Source organism: Heterodontus francisci, chromosome 3, assembly GCF_036365525.1.
Source record: "Heterodontus francisci isolate sHetFra1 chromosome 3, sHetFra1.hap1, whole genome shotgun sequence".
Classification (NCBI taxonomy): domain Eukaryota; kingdom Metazoa; phylum Chordata; class Chondrichthyes; order Heterodontiformes; family Heterodontidae; genus Heterodontus; species Heterodontus francisci.
Window position 1 is genome coordinate 99,564,682 of NC_090373.1, and position 22,359 is coordinate 99,587,040.

General features: G+C 41.2%; 1 long non-coding RNA gene across 1 annotated transcript; it reads right to left on the bottom strand.

The window, feature by feature from the left end:
- Window positions 1-490: 490 nt before the first annotated feature.
- Window positions 491-8,290, bottom strand: LOC137352540 (uncharacterized). Its single transcript, XR_010969730.1, has 2 exons — window positions 8,108-8,290; window positions 491-1,517 (listed from the first exon to the last, which is right to left on the bottom strand). It is a non-coding gene; the product is annotated as an uncharacterized lncRNA (long non-coding RNA).
- Between the last annotated feature and the right edge of the window lie 14,069 nt (window positions 8,291-22,359).

The following is a 22,359-nucleotide window of genomic DNA, read 5'->3' on the forward strand; positions in this document are numbered from 1 at the left end:
CAACGCCCACATCCCATGAACGAATAAAAAAAAAACCTTAATGTTAAGAAATACATCAGGAAGGGAATGTGAGAACTGCACTGTGACATTGAAGATATTGAAAAATAAAAGAATGAAAGATTGAAACAGAAGCAATGAAAAGAAAATCAGATAAAATGATATGGACACTGCAATGATGAAAATGTCACAGTCTTGGGAAAGAGAGGAAGGGAAGCAAAGATCCAAAAGTAACACAAAGAATGTTGAAAAAGCAGAGAAACGGTTACACAAAGAGTTATTTTTTGCCTTATAACACAGTTGTTACAAAACAGAGTCCTCTGATTCACTTTGAATGATGCCATGTGAGAGCCACTTTTAATAATGTTAAAACTGGTAGATGCATGAAGCACTTATTTTTAAAAGATTGTAACTAATAGTCTACAATGAGCACAGGAATAATAGTAGAAATACTAACTTAAAGACTGCAAATTCTTAAACAGTTTCATGCAAATTATTGTGGATAAAGATATAAACTTTATTAATCTTTTTGCTCTTGGAATTGTCAGTTACACTATGATCTGTGGAGGTTGGGAAACAATGAATTAGAACATGTGTGCTGATACAGAATAAATTGAGTCCTACATTCATTAAACAAAATGTAAGGAATGAAATTTCCCCCAATTTCCTGCAAAGTTTTGGGGACAAGTATATTTTCAATTAGTACATAACAAAGCAATTCTAATGAAAGGTCATCGACCTGAAACATTAACTTTGTTTTTCTCTCCACAGATGCTGCCTGACCTGCTGAGTATTTACAGCATTTTCTCTTTTTGGTTCAGATTTCCAGCATCTACAGACAGTATTTTGCTTTTGCTTTGTAGAACTGATATCAAGCTCTTTTATATTTTGTACAAAATATATTCTAAAGTCACATTTTGCTTTTATCAGTCTACCAACATGTATAAATATAGTAATAACAGATCTAGTTACAGCAGATCTTGTGAAAAATGGATCCATTGGGATGAGTTTAATTTTTTTTTGTAAAATGTAGGAGTTCATTATCCATTACTGAATGGAAATATTCAGATATGACTGAAGGAAAAATAGTTACTGACAGCAGGGGAGAAGAAATTAGGGTTATTTGTTGATCTTAATCTTAAATATGAAATGAATATTTCATCTGGACGGGCTCACATAGCTGAGCTAAAAGAAACTTTGTCTATCTGTAACTTTTGCATTTCGTCTGTATGGGGCATTGAAAGGATATCATCTTTTGAACATGAATCCACTGTGAGAAAACAGTCTGTCATTGAAGTATTTGGCAAAACTTGGCAATTTTTGATTGAAGAGGTAACATGTACAACTATGATAGGTCCTTTAATGACAACAGTCTACTTATTTAAGTGAGCATCTGTCTTTGCTGAGGTTACAGGTTGTATTCCGTACTCTATATTCAGTTGAATGGTGATGATCCTGCTTATTGACGTGTTCCTTAATAATGTCTTTAGGATCTTGATTCATTGCCATCTCACTGTTCACTGTTGAGAAAACAGATGATTACTGATCATGAAAACAAATGAGTTTGTTGTACAGTGGCAGAAAACTGATTTGGAAGATTTCTGATATCAACATCAAACTGAAGTTATTTATGCACAAATTAAAAAGTGGAACTGCCTTTTCTGGTCTCTGTGTTCAGAACTGCCTCAGTCCAGTAAGTTGGTATTGTTTTTAATTCCCCCTTCATGTTTCCTGGGTCACAGAGACAATTGGATGCATATTCTAGAGAAAGAGGGCTGTGGTGAGAAAGCAAGTAGGGTTAATCTATAGAAAAGGAACAGGTTTTTTTAAATTCATGAAAATATTTTTATCCTCCAAAATTGTTTGACTTGCAGCTGGTACATTTAGCGAATTAAGCTGTGTGATTTGCAGCTGTTGCCATTGGAACTCAGTGTTCAATGGACAATAAGTGCTTTACTTTGAGGTGGAACAATGTGGATAATATGAACTTGGTATCTCCATCCAGGCTTAGCCAGGAATTTCAATTAAAGATTCCTCCTGACTGGCAAGTGACATGTGGCTCCAATGCTATAACCAATGAATTGGGAAACTAACTATAATTGGCAAAAATTAGTTCTGCAGATTTAGAAAAAAAAAGTATTTGCATATATTGGTAAGAAATCTCAACAGAAATTTAGTCACAGGAACAGGTTCTTCTGATTTACTGAGGTAACAATTCATGACTTTTTAAATAAAATCTGAGTTTGGGTGGTTACGGCTAGTTCACAGATTCCTGCCGGTTTATCGCTTTCTTATTGGAGATACAAAATTATACCAATCTTAAAAATAAAACAATAATAATGGTAATCCAATCATGAAAAGTGGACATTTGCAAGCAAAAAAAACATTGTTTTGAGTCATCAAAATATAATGTAATGCCATGCTGCTGGAATTGATATGTGGCTGTTCTCCTTCCACCAAAAAAAACCATTCTTCATGAAGACATTCCCCTTTTTAAATCACATTCACTTCAGGAAAGTGCTGAATCAATGTGGTGTTATAGCACTTCATGGATTATTTTGCTCAGTTCTGTCTGGTTCCAAACTTTGGTTGCTGTGCCATTCAGATTACATCTTGTAGCAAGGGTTTAAGATACTGTTAACCCACTGCAATTACTATTACTGAAATAGACATGTGCAAGAGGTTTCGAGGCCTTTTGACCAGTGGCAACCAGGTGGCAGCATACCAAAACTGGTGATGTATGATTTCACTGCCCAGTTCTCCCTAACATTGTGGCCAATGCTATCTTCCTCCAGGTTGACGGCTCTGCAATCAACACATCTGCCTGGGTCAAGTGGTAGGCGCTTTTAATACACAAATCAGGGTTCAGTCAAATGAATCTCAGGCGATAAATGTTAATTTATTTTGTGGGACCAGGAAGAACAAGAGTGCTCTCCCAGTCTCTACCAAAAAATAAGTTGGGCCGCTGCCGCACCGAGTCCTTGCCCCATCCCAAGAACAAAGCACTGGCCCGTAAACCGATGGGACTAATTGATGTTGGGGTGGTCTGGATCAGTGGGATGATTGGTTTTTGCCTGTCAGCCATATGATCATGAAGTCCAGCCTTCAAAATGAATGTGAATCCCACTGCCACTATCAGCCAGTCGCCTGAAAACTACTTGGAGGGATAATCTACCCCATTGTTACAGGCAACATCTAGGAAAACTGATATACGTAGGATAAACCTAACCCTGATCTTGGAATGCTGACCTATAACACTTTTTTTTCTTTGTTTTTTTTTTGAATGGCAGTATTGGCCTTGGATTGAAATTCACAGCACCGCTAGAACTGAAATGGCTACACCTCTCCAGCATTTCACTCCAACACTTCTCACCTTTGTAACAGGCATCTTGGCTATAAAATAATAGGTGAGAAATTCTTTAAAGCTGCAAAAGCTTACATTGAATAAATAGCTTCAATTTGTAAAGCTAATTCCTATTCCATGATTCATTTTACATTTTTGATTCTTTTTGAACCTTAGCCACCATTATTTTGGCTCTCTGATTTCAGATAACTTATTAGTGAGTCTCAGCACCGCAAATCTTCAAAGGGTGTCTATCCTTGCCTTGTGGTATCAATATCCTCATCTTTAACTTTTCTGAATTAAATTCATTTCATTTGAGGACTTGATGTTATATTTCCTCGTCTAATAGACTTGTAGGGTTTCTCTGCCAGTTCAACAGCGCCATCATCTTTTTCCTTCTCGGTCTTAAATTCACATAATTTCTCTCCTTTCTGCCATTCTTATTCTACCTAGCAACAGTGCTCTTTCTCTTTGTATCTTAGCAGCTCTAATTGAAACTGATTCTTTTACTTTCTATTCAGCAGTTATTGCTCTAATTCTTCTATCTCTTTGAGATCTTGTTAGTCCCATTTTTATGCTGTAAAGCTGCTATTCAACTTGTCTTAATGTCATGCAGGCCCCCACCTGCCAAGAATGAGGCACATTAATTTCGCCACATGGACATTAAACTGCAAATTGTTGCTAAGAAGACGAGAAGGGCTATTTCAAGGGGTTGCCGAGCCCCTGGCTGGAAAGACATTTTTTGCGTGCTAGCAGGCAGTGTTGGAACAAAGGAGTTATCCCCACTCCCAATATATGGAACAGACGTGGTGAGACCAGTTTAGTTACATGACTAAGTGGCTGTTGCAGGAATTTGAATTTGCCACAGAGTTTTGAACAGAGTGAAATCTCCTGGATTGAGAACATCTCTCTCCTATCTGCTCTCATCTCTCTCACCAGCTTCAGAATCCATTTAAGACAGATGAACCCCAAGCGAGAAAGGTCTCCTTCAGCGAACAAGGTTTAAGAAGAATAATGGGCCCCAACACAAAGCAAGATCTACCTACAAGCAAGGACTACAGCGAGCTCGGAACACAGTAACAAAAACCCCTCTTCAGAGATTGCCTCAAACCTCTCCACTTCATGTTTGTTTTTTTCTGTCTCTATTTGCATGTGCATATCACGTATGCATGCCAGCGTGGGACGCGTGTATCCATAGGCGTTAACTGAATTATATGGTTTTAAGTTTTAATAAATTTCACTTCTTTAAACCGAAGAAAGCCTGTTTGTGCTAATTTCTTTGCCTTATAATTGGAAAGTGGTGAACAAGGATTCACTAAGGGTGTGCTCAAAACACGATGTGTTAAAAATTAAATCCTGCTACAGTCAGACCAGGTGAAGGCTGAAAGGGATCCTTAGACACCTTTCTCACCTGGTCGTAACACTTAAACTTTGTTTCAGTGCTTAAAAATGAAAGAGCATTGTAGTAGACCATGTCTTTAAATGAAGTGAATTTATTACACCGTTTATTACATCACGAACAAGATTAGGGGAGGTACTGAATAGAGGAATGTCTCTACAAAAGGGTAAACATGCAACTGCTATGAGGTACTTTGCGCACACAGGTATATGGTGGGCTAAAGAGCAGAATAAAATGTTGCAAAACAAAGGTATCCAAAGAAGAGGATTAAAAATATATATAAACATGGGCTTTTAAAAGTAGTATCCAAAATAAAAAATTTTCATCACATTTACTGTTTCGACATGTTAGTTAAGTAACTAAAATAAGAATTAGGAAAAAAACTTTTGAGAGGATATCACACTCCAGTTCTTCCCTCTTTTCTTTCACTATTCGTGTCCTAGCACTGTGTACAAAGAACAGTACAGCACAGGAACAGGCCATTCGGCCCTCCAAGCCTGTGCCGATCTTGATGTCTGCCTAAACAAACACCTTCTGCACTTCCGGGTCCCATATCCCTCTATTCCCTTCCTATTCATGTATTTGTCAAGATGTCTCTTAAACGTCGCTATCATATCTGCTTCCACCACCTCCCCTGGCAGCAAGTTCCAGGCACTCACCACCCTCTGTGTAAAAAACATGCCTCGCACAACCCCTCTAAACTCGCACCTTAAACCTCTGTCCCCTAGTAACTGACTCTTCCACCCTGGGAAAAAGCTTCTGACTATCCACTCTGTCCATGCCGCTCAACACTTTGTAAACCTCTATCATGTCGCCCCTCCACCTCCGTCGTTCCAGTGAAAACAATCCGAGTTTTTCCAACCTCTCCTCATAGCTAATGCCCTCCAGACCAGGCAACATCCTGGTAAACCTCCTCTGTACCCTCTCCAAAGCCTCCACGTCCTTCTGGTAGTGTGGCGACCAGAATTGCACGCAATATTCTAAGTGTGGCCAAACTAAAGTTCTGCACAGCTGCAATATGACTTGCCAATTTTTATACTCTATGCCCCGACCGATGAAGGCAAGCATGCCGTATGCCTTCTTGACTACCTTATCCACCTGCGTTGCCACTTTCAGTGACCTGTGGACCTGTACGCCCAGATCTCTCTGCCTGTCAATACTCCTAAGGGTTCTGCCATTTACTGTATACCTCCCACCTGCATTAGACCTTCCAAAATGCATTACCTCACATTTGTCCGGATTAAACTCCATCTGCCATTTCTCCGCCCAAGTCTCCAACCGATCTATATCCTGCTGTATCCTCTGACAATCCTCATCATTATCTGCAACTCCACCAACCTTTGTGTCGTCCACAAACTTATTAATCAGACCAGCTACATTTTCCTCCAAATCATTTATATATACTACAAACAGCAAAGGTCCCAGCACTGATCCCTGCGGAACACCACTAGTCACATCCCTCCATTCAGAAAAACACCCATCCACTGATACCCTCTGTCTTCTATGACCGAGCCAGTTCTGTATCCATCTTGCAAGCTCACCTCTGATCCCGTGTGACTTTGCCTTATGTACCAGTCTGCCATGCGGTACCTTGTCAAAGGCTTTACTGAAGTCCATATGGATAACATCCACTGCCCTTCCTTCCCCTTCACAAAACCATGCTGTCTCTCGCTAATAAGTTCGTTTGTTTCCAAATGGGAGTAAATCCTGTCCCGAAGAATCCTCTCTAATAGTTTCCCTACCACTGACGTAATGCTCACCGGCCTATAATTTCCTGGATTATCCTTGCCACCCTTCTTAAACGAAGGAACAACATTGGCTATTCTCCAGTCCTCTGGGACTTCACCTGTAGCCAATGAGGATGCAAAGATTTCTGTCAAGGCCCCAGCAATTTCTTCCCTTGCCTCCCTCAGTATTCTAGGGTAGATCCCATCAGGCCCTGGGGACTTATCTACCTTAATGCTTTGCAAGACACCCAACACCACCTCCTTTTTGATAATGAGATGACTGAGACTAACTGCACTCCCTTCCCTAGGCTCATCATCCACCAAGTCCTTCTCTGGTGAATACTGATGCAAAGTACTCATTTAGCACCTCGCCCATTTCCTCTGGCTCCACACATCGATTCCCATCTCTGTCCTTGAGTGGGCCAACCTTTCCCTGGTTACCCTCTTGCTCTTTATATACGTATAAAAAGCCTTGGGATTTTCCTTAATCCTGTTTGCCAATGACTTTTCATGACCCCTTTTAGCCCTCCTGACTCCTTGCTTAAGTTCCTTCCTACTGTCTTTGTATTCCTCAAGTGATTCGTCTGTTTCTAGCCTTCCAGCCCTTACAAATGCTTCCTTTTTCTTTTTGACTAGGCTCACAATATCCCGCGTTATCCAAGCTTCCCGAAACTTGCCAAACTTGTCTTTCTCCCTCACAGGAACATGCTGGTCCTGGATTCTAATCAGCTGACGTTTGAAAGACTCCCACATGTCAGATGTCGATTTACCCTCAAACAGCCGCCCCAATCTAAATTCTTCAGTTCCTGCCTAATATTGTTATAATTAGCCTTCCCCCAATTTAGCACCTTCACCCGAGGACTACTCTTATCCTTATCCACAAGTACCTTAAAACTTATGGAATTATGGTCACTGTTCCCGAAATGCTCCCCGTCTGAAACTTCGACCACCTGGCTGGGCTCATTCCCCAATACCAGGTCCAGAATGGCCCCTTCCCTAGTTGGGCTATCTACATACTGTTTCAAGAAACCCTCCTGGATGCTCCTCACAAATTCTGCCCCATCCAAGCCCCTAGCACTAAGTGAGTCCCAGTCAATATAGGGGAAGTTAAAATCACCCACCACCACAACCCTGTTACCTTTACATCTTTCCAAAATTTGTCTACATATCTGCTCCTCTACCTCCCGCTGGCTGTTGGGAGGCCTGCTGGTTTTGGGACTCTTCTGAAGCCACTCAAAAGATATTAGGAGAACCTCATACCGTAATGATCATTCCCCTCTCCTATTGGAAAGGGGACAATTTTGACTTGCGAATTTTTTTTAAGTGGTCACTTTTGAAAATTATCTTTCAGAGATTGTGAGATAAATTACAATTCAGACACTGAAATGAGTAATAAAGTTCATGCATTTTTCAGCCTCAAAAGGTAATGATTGAACAATATTTTAGGATTTTAATTGTAGGGGTTATGTATAAAATTTATGGTTAAACATCATTACTAGAACTATTTTTATATTTAAATATTAGTTCTGATACTAGAATTGAGAGGTTAATAGCATGTTTTTCTGGTATTTATTTTCTTGCTTACATTAAATGAAACGCGGGCCAACCCTGTATTCCTTACACTTGCTATCAATAACATACCTTCTATTAGTTCCAATCTGAGATAAGCAATTATCAGCAACAAGAGCAGGACGACTGGGACGAATATTCCAAATAGAAGAAACCATAGTGGGAGAGCTTGAAACACTGTCACGATTGCTGAAAGTCTGTACACCATGATATAGTCTTGGTTTTCAGTTGCAGTCACTGCATCTCTTCTGCTTTAATCAAATACCAAAGTCCACTTGTTGGACTTTGTGAACTTTGGTCTGTTTGAGTAAGCTTGTGATTTAAAATAGGATTTATAACCTGATAACCTGAGATAGACCTTGATGATTACTTCAATTTGGCTGTATATTTTTTTGTCTTCTCCATTCATGTTCTCACTTACTAAAAAGAAAATGTCTGCAATAACTGATCTTGTATTAACTGTGAACAATATAGATGTATCTCTTACTTTTATATATTCTAACTGAATGTTAATGATCATCCCTGAAAAAACTACATTTATGCTATCAAAGCAAACTTTCCTCATTTTTGCCTATTGTGTGAATTATGCCTATTGATTACTTCAGTGGAAAAAATGTAGAAGCAGTAATATTAGGTGTTGCTATTAGGAATGGAATGGAAGCAGGGAAAGTAGTGCCGTAGCCTGCTCGTTTGTGCTAAAGGGCTCCTTATACACAGAGTGGTTGTTTAAATTAGGTGCCCCCATTGAATCCAATGGCAATCCAATCTCTTTACCAATTTGGAACTTCATGTGATTGCCACAATTGTGCTGCCTTTTCCAACCAATCTGGGAATCGAGTCTAGTTTGTACTATTTTAATTTTCATAAGCAAAGTTTTCCCTGGATTATATGTGGCATGATTTTTGACACTCATATCTTAGAATTTATAATGGCACTATCCCACATCAACATTTCATTATTGCCTGGTTGAAGGCCTCCCATCACTAAGTAGCAAGATGCGCAGATACACCTATTGTTTGTTTTTCATGCTATTCTGAGGTATTCTTTCCACCTTTTAATGTGCAGTTTTACAAATTTGCTTTTCAGATTTCACAGCTGATTTTCAAAGCAGATAGAACTTGCCTTGCCATTTTTGAGGGTGGTGCCTATCTGCTCAATGAATTTGTGGCCTGCCAATTTTTCACCCACCTAATGGAAGTTGACTTCAAGTTTAGTACTTGGCTCTATCCACTCGATCACTTCCCACCTCCTTGTTAGTGATCAGGCCTTGCACACCCAGCATCACATCCATACCTTCCATAACCCTCTTTTGGTAATATTTTGGATTCCCATTTGCCATTGCCCATAGCCCTGCTTCTGCCTTGGGCAGTTGGAGCTGCTGGTGTGCCGGAACTTTGTGCCCACCCCCCCCCCCTCCCTATTTCACATCCTCCTGGACCCCTATAAAGCTCCTTATTTACTGTACACCAGCAGTTTACTTTTTTAAAGCATTTGTGTTCTATTTATAGTTCCATAAACACTTCATAAAACAAATTGTGGTTTCCCAGGTTAGTGCTTCAGATCAGCCTATTGTTGAGGATAGAGAAGTTAGGCAAAAAAGGAGAATAGGGAATGAGGTTAAGGGGGATAACATGGAGTAAGGGGGAGGAAATGGAAGGAAGCAAATCAAGGGTGAAGCATCTGGGGCTGAAGGGGTGGAGAATGAATTGGGGATGGGGAAATGGGGGGGGGGGGTGGGGAGGATGTAGGGAATGAGCAAGTAGCATAAAGGTAAGGCATAGGCTGAGGAGATGGTGAAAAGGAGTAGGGAAATAACAGGTGGAATGGGGGAGTTTATGAGAGGGATGTGGGAAAATGTCACAGGTTTTTTTTCCTTCATCTAATCCTATTGTAACTTAGGTAATAAAAATACAACTATTAAGCTATATTAAGGTAGTTTTCATTTGCTCTGCTGACCATTAAAGTGAAATATCTGAGGTGGGCAAGAAATAAATTAGCCTTTTATTGTAAATTTTAACAGTTAGTAACCTTTGTTGAGAAAGTCGGTAACTTCGAAAGGAAGAAATTTTTTTGATTTGTTTTTAATTTAGATTGTCCCCTTGTGGATGAAGTGACATTTGGCATTTGAGAGGAACTGAGATAGAGGCAAAAACCAGACAAGAAGATTGAAAGGATTGGTCATTTGACACTGCATAAATCAACAGGTCTGGCAGCATCTGTGGAGAGAGGAGCAGAGTTAACGTGTGACAGACCTAAATGTTAACTCTGCTCCTCTCCACAGACACTGCCAGACCCGCTGAGCATTTCCAGCACTTTGTGTTTATTTCAAATTTCCAGCATCTGCAGTATTTTGCTTTTATTGTACTGCAAAAATCAACTCTGGTCAAAATTATTAACACGCATAATTGCATAAGGTTAATGCCAGGCAATAGCTATCTCCAACAAGTGAGAGCCTAACCTCATTCAATGGCATTATCATTGTTGGATAATTAATATCCATTGATAATTAACAGCCATTGATCAGAAAATTAACTGGACCTGCTATGTAAATGCCATGGCTGCTGGAGCAGATCGGATGTAGGGTAACCTTTGGCGAGTGGCTTGCCTCCTGACTCCCCAGTGCCTCTAAGACACAACTCAGGAATGAAATGGAATAGTTTCCACTTTCCTGGGTGGGTGCAGCTACAACACTCATAGCCCCAACACCATCCAAGACAAAGCAATCCGCTTGATTGCCAGCTAATCCACCAGGTTAAATATCTACTTCCTCCACCACTGACATAGCATAGCTGCAGTGTGTACTATCTACAGGATGTACTGCAGAAACTCACCAAAGCTTATTTAGCAGTACCTCCAACATCTAGAAGTACAAGAGCACACGTTGCATGGGAACGCCATTGGTTCCAAGTTCTCCTCGCACACATCATTCTTAGACTTTATCACTGTACTTACACTGTCGCTGGGTGAACATTCTGGAATGCCTTACCTAACAGCATTGTGGGCTTACTTCCACCACATAGACTGCAGTGGTTCAAGAAGAACCACCATCTTCTCAAAGATAACTAGAGATGGGCAATAAATATGGCCTTACTAGTGATGTGCATATCATATGAATGAATGAAAAAGCTCCTTACATTAAATGTAAAAAGAAAAAACAACACCCATTGTAATAGTTTGGTCTGCAATTCCTTATTTATGTAATTTGTTGTATTGTTTTCCAGAAACTACCTTATATCGAATATATCAACTTATTAGTTGTGTGGAACCCCTCATTCATGCTTAGCTTTATATTTGTCCTGGGATTGTTAAGTTTAGATACCAGAGGCTTAAAATCACATTGTAAAATCCTTGTTCTGTACTGGGAATTTTAAATGGTCAGTTGAGAAATTTTAAGGTTGAGTTGTTAACTTCACAACACTAGACTCAAATTATTTTCTTAAACCCCTTTATCTTATTACTTCTCTCACCATCTTCAAAAACCCCCTCAAAATTTATTTTCAACCACCTCCTCCCCACCTCTTCTGCTAGCTTTAGTTTTGTGTCTGATTCCTGTCATTCATACACTTCCTCCTCCACCCCCCCCCCCCCACCCCACCAGCACCCCCACCCCACCACCTTTTACAAAGTGCCTTAAGATATTTTGCTGTACTAAAGATCTGTATAAGTGAAAGTTGTTCAAAGCTGTTAAGATTTACTTAATGTTACATGGAATCCAGGAACTAATTTGAAGTGTAGCTTCTATAAAGTGCAACTGTAGTACAATAGTTAAAATGTTCCTGCACTTGTGATTCACTGTACATGCAGAAAATCTCTACATCCTGTAGCAATCAGAACACCTGTAAAACAGAACATGGTATGTCTCAAGGCAGTACTGACTTATTGGGGTGAAAGGTCGATCCTGACATCAAATGCAAGTGTTAGTAGGGAATTGTGGGACACTTTGTTACTGATATGCAGAGGCTGTGAAGTAAATGTATTAAAATGATCACCATAGATTATTTTAATCTATTTTCTGAGCATATGTGGAGAATGTAGCTGTATGAAATTGATTTGGCTAACATGTTGGCACTGATATAAGCACTAATATCAAGCAGTTTTCTGAAAGCAATTTCAGTCTTAAATTGCAAAAAAATATGCATTTGAAAAACATCACAAATTGAAACAGTTTTTAATACTTCCATTTTCCTTTCATTCTATTTTTTGTTTTAAATTTGTTTGTTAAAATTGTTCATAAGCAAATACAATCTATTAACTAACCTTATTTATAACAACTTTAAACCATTTGCTTAGTTTTTTCTCCTTTCTTCATGACTTTCACCATCCATTTTGGTGGTGGGGCAACTTTCCAAATATTGGATTCACTGGTTGAAATGATCTTTAAAGGTTGTGCTCAGGCTTTCTTCCAGTTTTGCAATAACAGTGAATTGTAGTTTTTAAAACTTGTAATTGTAGGTCTACCACAAATGGAAGTAATGCGCCTCAGGATCAACAATTATTCCTTCACATGCCTATTTCAGATCATAAGTTGCATAGTCTGCCAACCATCATTCCTATACTCTGATAGGTTGAAAATATGTTGTGAGACAATTATTTAGGCTAAAGCTTCAAGTTAGATTTATCTAAAAATTAACTTTACACAGAAATAAACAGGAAGAAACTAATGAAACTGATCCAGGTAGACAGGCAATGGCTAGCATTTAAAGAATTAATACATGGTTTACGACAAATTTGCATTGCTTTGAGACACAAAAACCCAGCAGGAAAGGTGATCCAACCATGGCTAACAAGAGAAGTTAAAGATTGTATTAGATCAAAGGAAGAGGCTTATAAAATTGCCAAAAAGTAGTAGGCCCGAGGATTGGGAGCATTTTAGAATTCAACATGAAACTCATAGAGAAAATAAAATATGAAAGTAAACTAGGGAGATACATAAAAATGGACTGTAAAAGCTTCGATAGGTATGTAAAAAGGAAAAGATTAGCAAAGACAAATGTGGGTCCATTACAGGCAGAGACAGGAGAATTTATAATGGGGAATAAGGAAATGGCAGAGAAACTAAACAAGTACTTTGTATCTTCCTCTGTGAAGAGAGGAAAAAACCTCCCAGGAATACTAGATGTTATGACTGAGGCAGGAGGAGTGCACTGTTAATTCAGTCCCGCTTCTCCACAGGTTACAACATATATTTAAATTTTCCCACTTGCTGAAACAATCAGATACTCTATTTTACCCCAGAAAAAGCACACCAACAAGGTTTATTTAATATATAACAAAATTATCTATTTATTATGAACCAAGTCTTAACCAATACTAAAGTAAAACATATACACATTGAAATATTAAAGCCCCTTATTTATCCTAGCCCTCACGTACACACACATACATACACAACTGGTTAACCGGGAAAAATGAAAGCGATTTTTGTTTACAGCTGTCACAAAGAAATAGAAGAATCAGAAAAAAAACACTTCTGCTGAAAAGAAGGTATGGAAGGAAGTCCTTTGATTTGGTGAGGTGTCCCAAAGACGAATAGGCAGCTGTTAATGGGATCTTCCAAGAACAGTTGTTTCTAGGCGATGTTGGTGATCAGTTTTGGGGTAGGCTTTCCAAGAGATGCAGGTACAGAAGCCAAATAGGTCTTGCAGCAGAGAGGCAGCAACAAGGTTTTAGTTCCACACATTTGATGCAAGACTTCTTCAAAGATGCAGGGATTCTTCAAATACAGGAGTAAGCAGGAAACATACTTGATGCAGGACTTCTTTTCAAGAGAAAAGTGAGCTGTCTTGATTCTGGCAGGTCAGAAAACATACTTCTTCTGTTTCAGGCCAAACACCAACTGGATTTTTTTTTTTTAAACAGTTCAAAATGAAACTATAACTTTTCCAGAAGTCTAGTCTCATGTCAACCATAAATCTTTGTTTGTCACTCCTCTGCAAACCCAAAACAACCCTTGCTGTTTTTATCTGAAAACAGATGCCTTCCAGTAAGGCTTGTTTACTAGCCAAAACCAGAAATCTTCTGCTAGCTTCTTTAAAAAAAAAACATAAAATTCAGCAATCTCTTTAAAATTCCAGATGAATCAATATCCATATTCAAATATAAGTTCTTAAACATACTTTACAAAAGAAACAAAAGCAATATCATCCCTTAGAGAAAGAAGGGACTAGTGAGAATGAGGAATTGAAAGAAAATAGTATTAGTAAAAAAAATGTAGTACTGAAGAAATTAATGGGACTGAAAGTTGATCAATCTCCTGGACCTGATGATCTACATCCCAGAGTGATGAAAGAGGTGGCTGCAGAGATAGTGGATGCATTGGTGGTCATCTTCCAAAATTCTCCAGATTCAAGAATGGTTCCTGCAGACTGGAAGGTAGCAAAAATAACCCAACTATTTCAGAAAGGAAGGAGGGAGAAAATGGGGAACTACAGACCTGTTGGCCTGACATCATTAGCAGGAAAAATGCTAGAATCTATTATAAAGGATGTGATAACTGGACACGTAGAAAATAATGGTAGGATTGGGCAGAGTCAACATGGATTTATGAAAGGGAAATCATGTTTGACAAACCTGTTGGAGTTTTTGAAGATGTAACTAGTAAAATTGATGTGGTGTATTTGGATTTTCAGAAGGCTTTCGATTAGGTCCTACTCAGGAGGTTAGTAAACAAAATTAGGGCACATGGGATTGGGGGGGAAATGTACTGGCATGGACTGAGAATTGGCTAACGGATAAAAAACAGAGAGTAGGAATAAATGGGTCATTCTCAGGTTGGCAGGCTGTGACTAGTGGGGACTAATGCTTGGGCCTCAGCTATTCACAATCTATATCAATGACTTGGATGTGGGGACCAAATGTAATATTTCCAAGTTGCTGATGACACAAAACTAGGTGGAATTGTGGGTTGTGAGGAGGATGCAAAGAGGCGTCAAGGGGATTTAGACAGGCTAAGTGAGTGGACAAGAACATGACAGATGGAATATAATGTGGAAAAATGTGAAGTTATCCATTTTAGTAGGAAAAACAGAAATGCACAGTATTTCCTAAATGGTGAGAGACTGGGAAGTGTTGATGTCCAAAGGAACCTGGGTATCCTTGTTCATAAGTCACTGAAAGCTAACATGCAGATGCAGCAAGCAATTAGGAAGGCAAATGGTATGTTGGCCTTCGCCGCAAAAGGATTTGAGTACAGGAGTAAAGAAGTCTTATTGCAATTGTATCGAGCCTTGGTGAGACCGCACCTGAGGTATTGTGTACGGTTTTGGTCTCCTTACCTGAGGAAGGATATTCTTGTCATAGAAGGAGTGCAATAAAGGTTCACCAGACTGATCCCAAGGATGGCAGGACTGTCCCATGAGGAGAGATTGAGGAGACTGGGCCGATATTCTCTAGAGATTAGTAGCATGAGAAGTGATCTGATTGAAGCATACAAAATTCTTACAGGGCTCAACATGGTAGATGCAGGAAAGACGCTTCCCCTGGCTGGTGGGGGTGGGGGGGGGGGGGGGGTGTCTAGAATGAGGGGACACAGTCTCAGAATTAGAGGTAGGCTATTAAGGACTGAGATGAGGAGGAATTTCTTTACTCAGAGGGTGGTGAATCTTTGGAATTCTCTACCCCAAAGTGCAGTAAAGGCTCAGTCGTTGAGTATATTCAAGCCAGAGATCGAGATTTCTAGATATTAAAGATAGCAAAGGATATAGTGATACTGCTGGAAAATGGCATTGTGGTAGAAGATCAGCCATAATCTAGTTGAATGGCCTACTTCCTGCTCTTGCATCCTATGTTCTTATAAGAAAAAACAAAGATTTAGATCAATTCATAAATTAAAAATGACTGCCCCAGAGCATAAAAAATAGTCCAATAAACCACAAGTGTTTTGATTATGTTTGAATGCAGGACCAGCACTGCTACTGCTATCTTCTTCGAGATCAAATGTAACCTTTGACAGGACCAAACTGATTTGAAGAAATAATCTGTAGAATGTATCAAACTGAGAGCTCTTATGCAATAACCTAAAGAGATGGGCTGTCTTTCCCTGAAACTAATTGTTAACTTATTGCTTAAACTCAGGCCCCAAGAATTCCTTTTCGGGCACTGCAATTGAGTTCTATTTTGCATTCACAATACTTAGCCTACTTAAAAATGCAAATAAAAAGAAACAATACAGAACTGTAGCCCCCCATTTTACTTTCATTTTTAGTTATTTTTTCTTCCTTTTTTTTACATTCTTTTTTTTACATTTTTTACTATCTTTTTTTGCATTTATTTCATTTCATCTTAGTTTGTTCAGTTTGCTTACCCACTGTTTTTTTCAGGTTTTTTTTCAGGTTTGCACTTGCTGCTGTTCAATATTCAGTGTATTCACACCTAATCTGTACTAATGCTTTGTCTTTCAACACACCATTAACATATTGTTTGCCTTTGCTCCGTGACCTTTTGGTCAGCTATGTGGCCTGGTCCAATCTGCACCTTCTCCTTTGTTATCTCTTTCCCCACCCCCACCTCACTTGCTTATAATCTGTGACTTTTCTAATATTTGTCAGTTCCGAAGAAGGGTCACTGACCCGAAACGTTAACTCTGCTTCTCTTTCCACAGATGCTGCCAGACCTGCTGAGTGATTCCAGCATTTCTTGTTTTTGTCACAGCCATGCTAAGTCTTGAGACATATTTAAGTGTAAAATATGGAAGAGGCTGACGGAAGACTTTTGAAACACAAATGTCAAATGCTTGTTCAGTACTTGAATGATTCATCACACATTGACTAGCTGACTGTCTAGTTACAGCTGATAACAAAAAGTTTCACGCTCCCAAATTTACAAAAATATTACCAAGGTGTGTCACACGTGTGCAGGATGTTATTAGAGAGGATTCTTCGGGACAGGATTTACTCCCGTTTGGAAACGTCGCACTCGTACCTGCTTCCACCACCTCCTCCGGCAGCAAGTTCCAGGCACTCACCACCCTCTGTGTAAAGAACTTGCCTCGCACATCCCCTCTAAACTTTGCCCCTCGCACCTTAAACCTATGTCCCCTAGTAACTGACTCTTCCACCCTGGGAAAAAGCTTCTGACGATCCATTCTGTCCATGCCACTCATAAATTTGTAAACCTCTATCATGTCGACCCTCCACCTCCGTCGTTCCAGTGAAAACAATCCGAGTTTATCCAACCTCTCCTCATAGCTAACGCCCTCCAGACCAGGCAACATCCTGGTAAACCTCTTCGGTACCCTCTCCAAAGCCTCCACGTCCTTCTGGTCGTGTGGCGACCAGAATTGCATGCAATATTCTAAGTGTGGCCTAACTAAAGTTCTGTACAGCTGCAGCATGACTTGCCAATTTTTATACTCTATGCCCCAACCGAAGAACGCAAGCATGCCGTATGCCTTTCTTGACTACCTTATCCACCTGCATTGCCACTTTCAGTGACCTGTGGACCTGTACGCCCAGATCTCTCTGCCTGTCAATACTCCTAAGGGTTCTGCCATTTACTGTATACTTCCCACCTGCATTAGAGCTTCCAAAATGCATTACCTCACATTTGTCCGGATTAAACTCCATCTGCCATTTCTCCACCCAAGTCTCCAACCGATCTATATCCTGCTGTATCCTCTTACAATTCTCATCATTATCCGCAACTCCACCAACCTTTGTGTTGTCCGCAAACTTACTAATCAGACCGGCTACATTTTCTTCCAAATCATTTATATATACTGCAAACAGCAAAGCTCCCAGCACTGATCCTTGCGGAACACCACTAGTCACAGCCCTCCATTCAGAAAAGCACCCTTCCACTGCTACCCTCTGTCTTCTATGACCGAGCCAGTTCTGTATCCATCTTGCCAGCTCACCTTTGATACTGTGTGACTTCACCTTTTGTACCAGTCTGCCATGAGGGACCTTGTCAAAGGCCTTACTGAAGTCCATATAGATAACATCCACTGCCCTTCCTTCATCAATCATCTTCGTCACTTCCTCAAAAAACTCAATCAAGTTAGTGAGACTCGACCTTCCCTTCACAAAACCATGCTGCCTTTCACTAATAAATTCATTTGTTTCCAAATGGGAGTAAATCCTGTCCCGAAGAATCCTCTCTAATAATTTCCCGACCACTGACATAAGGCTCACTGACCTATAATTTCCTGGATTATCCTTGCTATCCTTCTTAAACAAAGGAACAACATTGGCTATTCTCCAGTCCTCTGGGACCTCACCTGTAGCCAATGAGGATACAAAGATTTCTGTCAAGGCCCCATCAATTTCTTCCCTTGCCTCCCTCAGTATTCTGGGGTAGATCCCATCAGGCCCTGGGGACTTATCTACCTTAATGCTTTGCAAGACGCCCAACACCTCCTCCTTTTTGATAATGACATGACCCAGACTATCTACACTCCCTTCCCTAGACAAATCATCCACCAAGTCCTTCTCTTTGGTAAATACCGATGCAAAGTACTCATTTAGTACCTCGCCCATTTCCTCTGGCTCCACACATAGATTCCCATCTCTGTCCTTGAGTGGGCCAACCCTTTCCCTGGTTACCCTTTTGTTCTTTATATACGTATAAAAAGCCTTGGGATTTTCCTTAATCCTGTTTGCCAATGACTTTTCATGACCCCTTTTAGCCCTCCTGACTCCTTGCTTAAGTTCCTTCCTACTGTCTTAATATTCCTCAAGGGCTTCATCTGTTCCCAGCCTTCCAGCCCGTACAAATGCTTCCTTTTTCTTTTTGACTAGGCTCACAATATCCCGCGTTATCCAAGCTTCCCGAAACTTGCCAAACTTATCCTTCTTCCTCACAGGAACATGCTGGTCCTGGATTCTAATCAACTGACATTTGAAAGACTCCCACATGTCAGATGTTGATTTACCCTCAAACAGCCGCCCCAATCTAAATTCTTCAGTTCCTGCCTGATATTGTTATAATTAGCCTTCCCCCAATTTAGCACCTTCACCCGAGGACTACTCTTATCCTTATCCACAAGTACCTTAAAACCTTTGGAATTATGGTCACTGTTCCCGAAATGCCCCCCGAACTGAAACTTCGACCACCTGGCCAGGCTCATTCCCCAATATCAGGTCCAGTACGGCCTCATCCCTCGTTGGACTATCTACATATTGTTTCAAGAAGCCCTCCTGGATGCTCCTTACAAATTCTGCCCCATCCAAGCCCCTAGCACTAAGTGAGTCCCAGTCAATATAGGGGAAGTTAAAATCACCCACCACTACAACCCTGTTACCTTTACATCTTTCCAAAATCTGTCTACAGGAGAGATTAAATGACAAAAAGGAGATGATAATAGGGCAAATAAAGAAACAAAAGGTGTATCTAGAAGAGGTGAAAATGGAAAGAGCAGAATCATCAGCAACAGCTGCCATCCAAATACAATAAAACACAAAAATGATCCTTTTGTTGTTACCCCCTTTCCCCACCTCTGTACTTGCTTAAAACCTGTTGCCTCTCTAACCTTTTCCAGTTTCAGCAAAAGGTCATCAAGCTGAAACGTTAACTTTGTTTCTCTCTCCACTGATGCTGTCAGACCTACTGGGCCGGAATTTTACGCTGCCCCAGTGGGTCGGATGGTGGTGTGGGGATGGCGTAAAATTGAGTGGCACGCTCCAGGAGGCCTACCCGCCCCGATTCCGCCTCCAGACAAGTTTACGGAGGTCGGGCGAGGGGTGGGAAATGGCCTGCCCGCTTGAGGCCAATCAAGACCCTTAAGTGGCTACTTAACGGCCCTTGCCCGCCTCCACGGGTATTTTACCTGTGGCAAGCGGATGTGCTGGGGACGTGAAAGGCTGCCCAGCGATAGCTGCCAGCCTTTCCGCGCCCCGGGGGGGGGGCATGGCAATTGGGCACAGGAGGCACGATTGAGGTCCGCCCCATCTCCCAACCCCGCCCCCCACTCCCCCCCCCCCCGGGATCCAAGACATCCCCCTCCCCCTAAACGACCACCCTAGCCTCACCAGGGCATAACCAATCCCGCTGGTGAGGCAACCCAAACTTACCCACTCTCTCGGGTCCATGGCGTCAGCTGAGCTGCAGTCCCAGCAGTGGCCACCGCTCCCGCCAATCAGCGGGCCGGCAGCTTACTGAGGCGGGACCTCCTCCCTCAAGTGGGTGGAAGTCCCGCCTCGGGCCAATTAAAGCCGGGGAATCTGTAAAATACGGGACGGATCCCCAGGCTGGGCAGGAGCGGGTTCATCACCGACATTTACGTCAGAGTCCGGCTCCCGTCTGCCCAGTGTAAAATTCCAGCCATTGAGTATTTTCAGTATTTTCTTTCAGATTTTCAGCATCCACAGTATTTTGCTTTTGTGTCACAAGGTTTAGAATATCGAGGAAGACAGACAAGGAGTAATGTAGAATAAAAATGCTTAACTGGAGGAGTTACTGGTTTCAGCAAATTGAGGGATTTAGCCAGGTAAATTGGAGTCAAAGATTGGCAGACAGAAATGTGATGGAGCAATAAGCAAACTTTACAGAAGAGATGGTTAAGGGATATGGGGAGCTGGCGGGAAAGTGGAGTTGAAGCCAAAGATCAGCCATGATCATATTAAATGGTAGAGCAGGCTTGACAGGCCATATGCTCTACTCCTGCTCCTATTTCTAGAAATGGTTTGGATACAGTCTAGGTACATTCCCACAAGGAGAATAGGGAGGCAATCAAAGCCAGAGCTCCCTGGATGATGAAAGAGTTAAAGGAAGCAGATGAAGGGTGTGTATGACAAATGTCAGCTTGATAATACAAGGGAGAATCAGATTGAATATAAAAAGTACAGAGAAGGAGTGAGAAAGGAAATAAGAGGGACAATGAGACAGTACAAGAATAGATTGGTGTCTAACATAAAAGGGAATCTAAAGGTCTTCTATAGGCGTATTAACAGCAACAAGGTAGTCAGAGGAGTGGTGGAGCTGATTAGAGACTAAAATGGAGGTCTATTATTGGAGGCAGAGGAATGGCTGGGGTACAAAAAGGATACTTCACATCAGTTTTTACAAGAAAGAGGACTTTGCCAAAGCTACAATAAACATGAAAGTTTCCGGGATACTGGATGAGATAAAAATCGATAAAGAGGAGGTACTGGAAAGGCTGGTGGTTATTAAAGTGGATAGGTCATCTGGTCAGGATGGTATGCATTTTAGGTTACTAAGGAAATTAAGGGTGGAAATTGCAGAGTTGCGGGCCACAATCTTCCAATCGTCCTTAGATACGGGGTAGTGCTATAGGACTGGAGGATTGAGAATGTAAAACAAGGATGAAGCTGATAATTACAGTTGTAGTGGAATCCGCAGTTTGCAGGACTCACGGGGGAATGTTTGCGAGATGCGGTCCTTACAGATAACTTGTCGAATATTCTGGCAGATTCACTGACCCTGGTTTGCAATGGTTCTTCCATTTTTGTCCTAGCAGCCCGAAAGGAGCCTTCAGGTTGCAGGGGAGGCAAAAGCTGAGTGAGGCCAATTAGGAAAGAGGGAACCATCAGACTAGATGACTGGAGGGTGCTTTGCAGGCAGGCACTTGAAAGTACCCACTCCCTGATAATTGGGTCTAAATAAAGATCATGTAAAGCAAGTGTTCTCAACTGGAGGTCCCTGAGAAGAGTTCAAGAGGTGTGCCATATCAGAATCAGAACTCTGGTTCAAAACATGCCCAAGCGGAGCATCCCAGAACTGCCAATTGAACAGAAAATCAATCACTAAGGTAGGTGACTGGTTCATCCTCAGGTGGCAGCTTTGATCCCTGCAGTTCTAACAGGTTAGTTTGATAGGTTGTGGGGACTGCCACCAAACTTCCTAGATACCAGGTTAGTTCCGGTATCATTGGGTGACCCTTCACTGTGGCAAGCCCAAATGGTGCATCGAAGATGGCTGGTTGTGTACCGGTGGATTTATCATTTTGAATACCGTCTTCCACTTTACTGCTGTGACACCACCTGGCAAAGGTGCTGCAACACAGGCTGGGTACTGCTCTCCCCAGCTCAGCAAACCCTTTCACCAGCTGTTAACCTGGAGCAGATACAATGTTCCGACCTGAAGTATTTTTCTGGAAAACCGGCCCTGGTACACCTGGTTCGGCAGTGGAGTCACTGTTTCGCCCTCTTCCCTTTCTCAAATATCATGCAGCAACGGCAGTGCTTTCCAACAAGCCATTCCTGGGGGAAATTCTACTTAGAACTCTGGAACAAAATGCGTCCAAACACAGTCATACAAATTGGGTGAAATGCACAATGGAGAATCATTAACCAAGCTAATTTCAGGCTCCCTCCCACAGAGGGCAGCACTCATTTCAGGAAGGCACTTGGTTAACCATTTCCCACTTC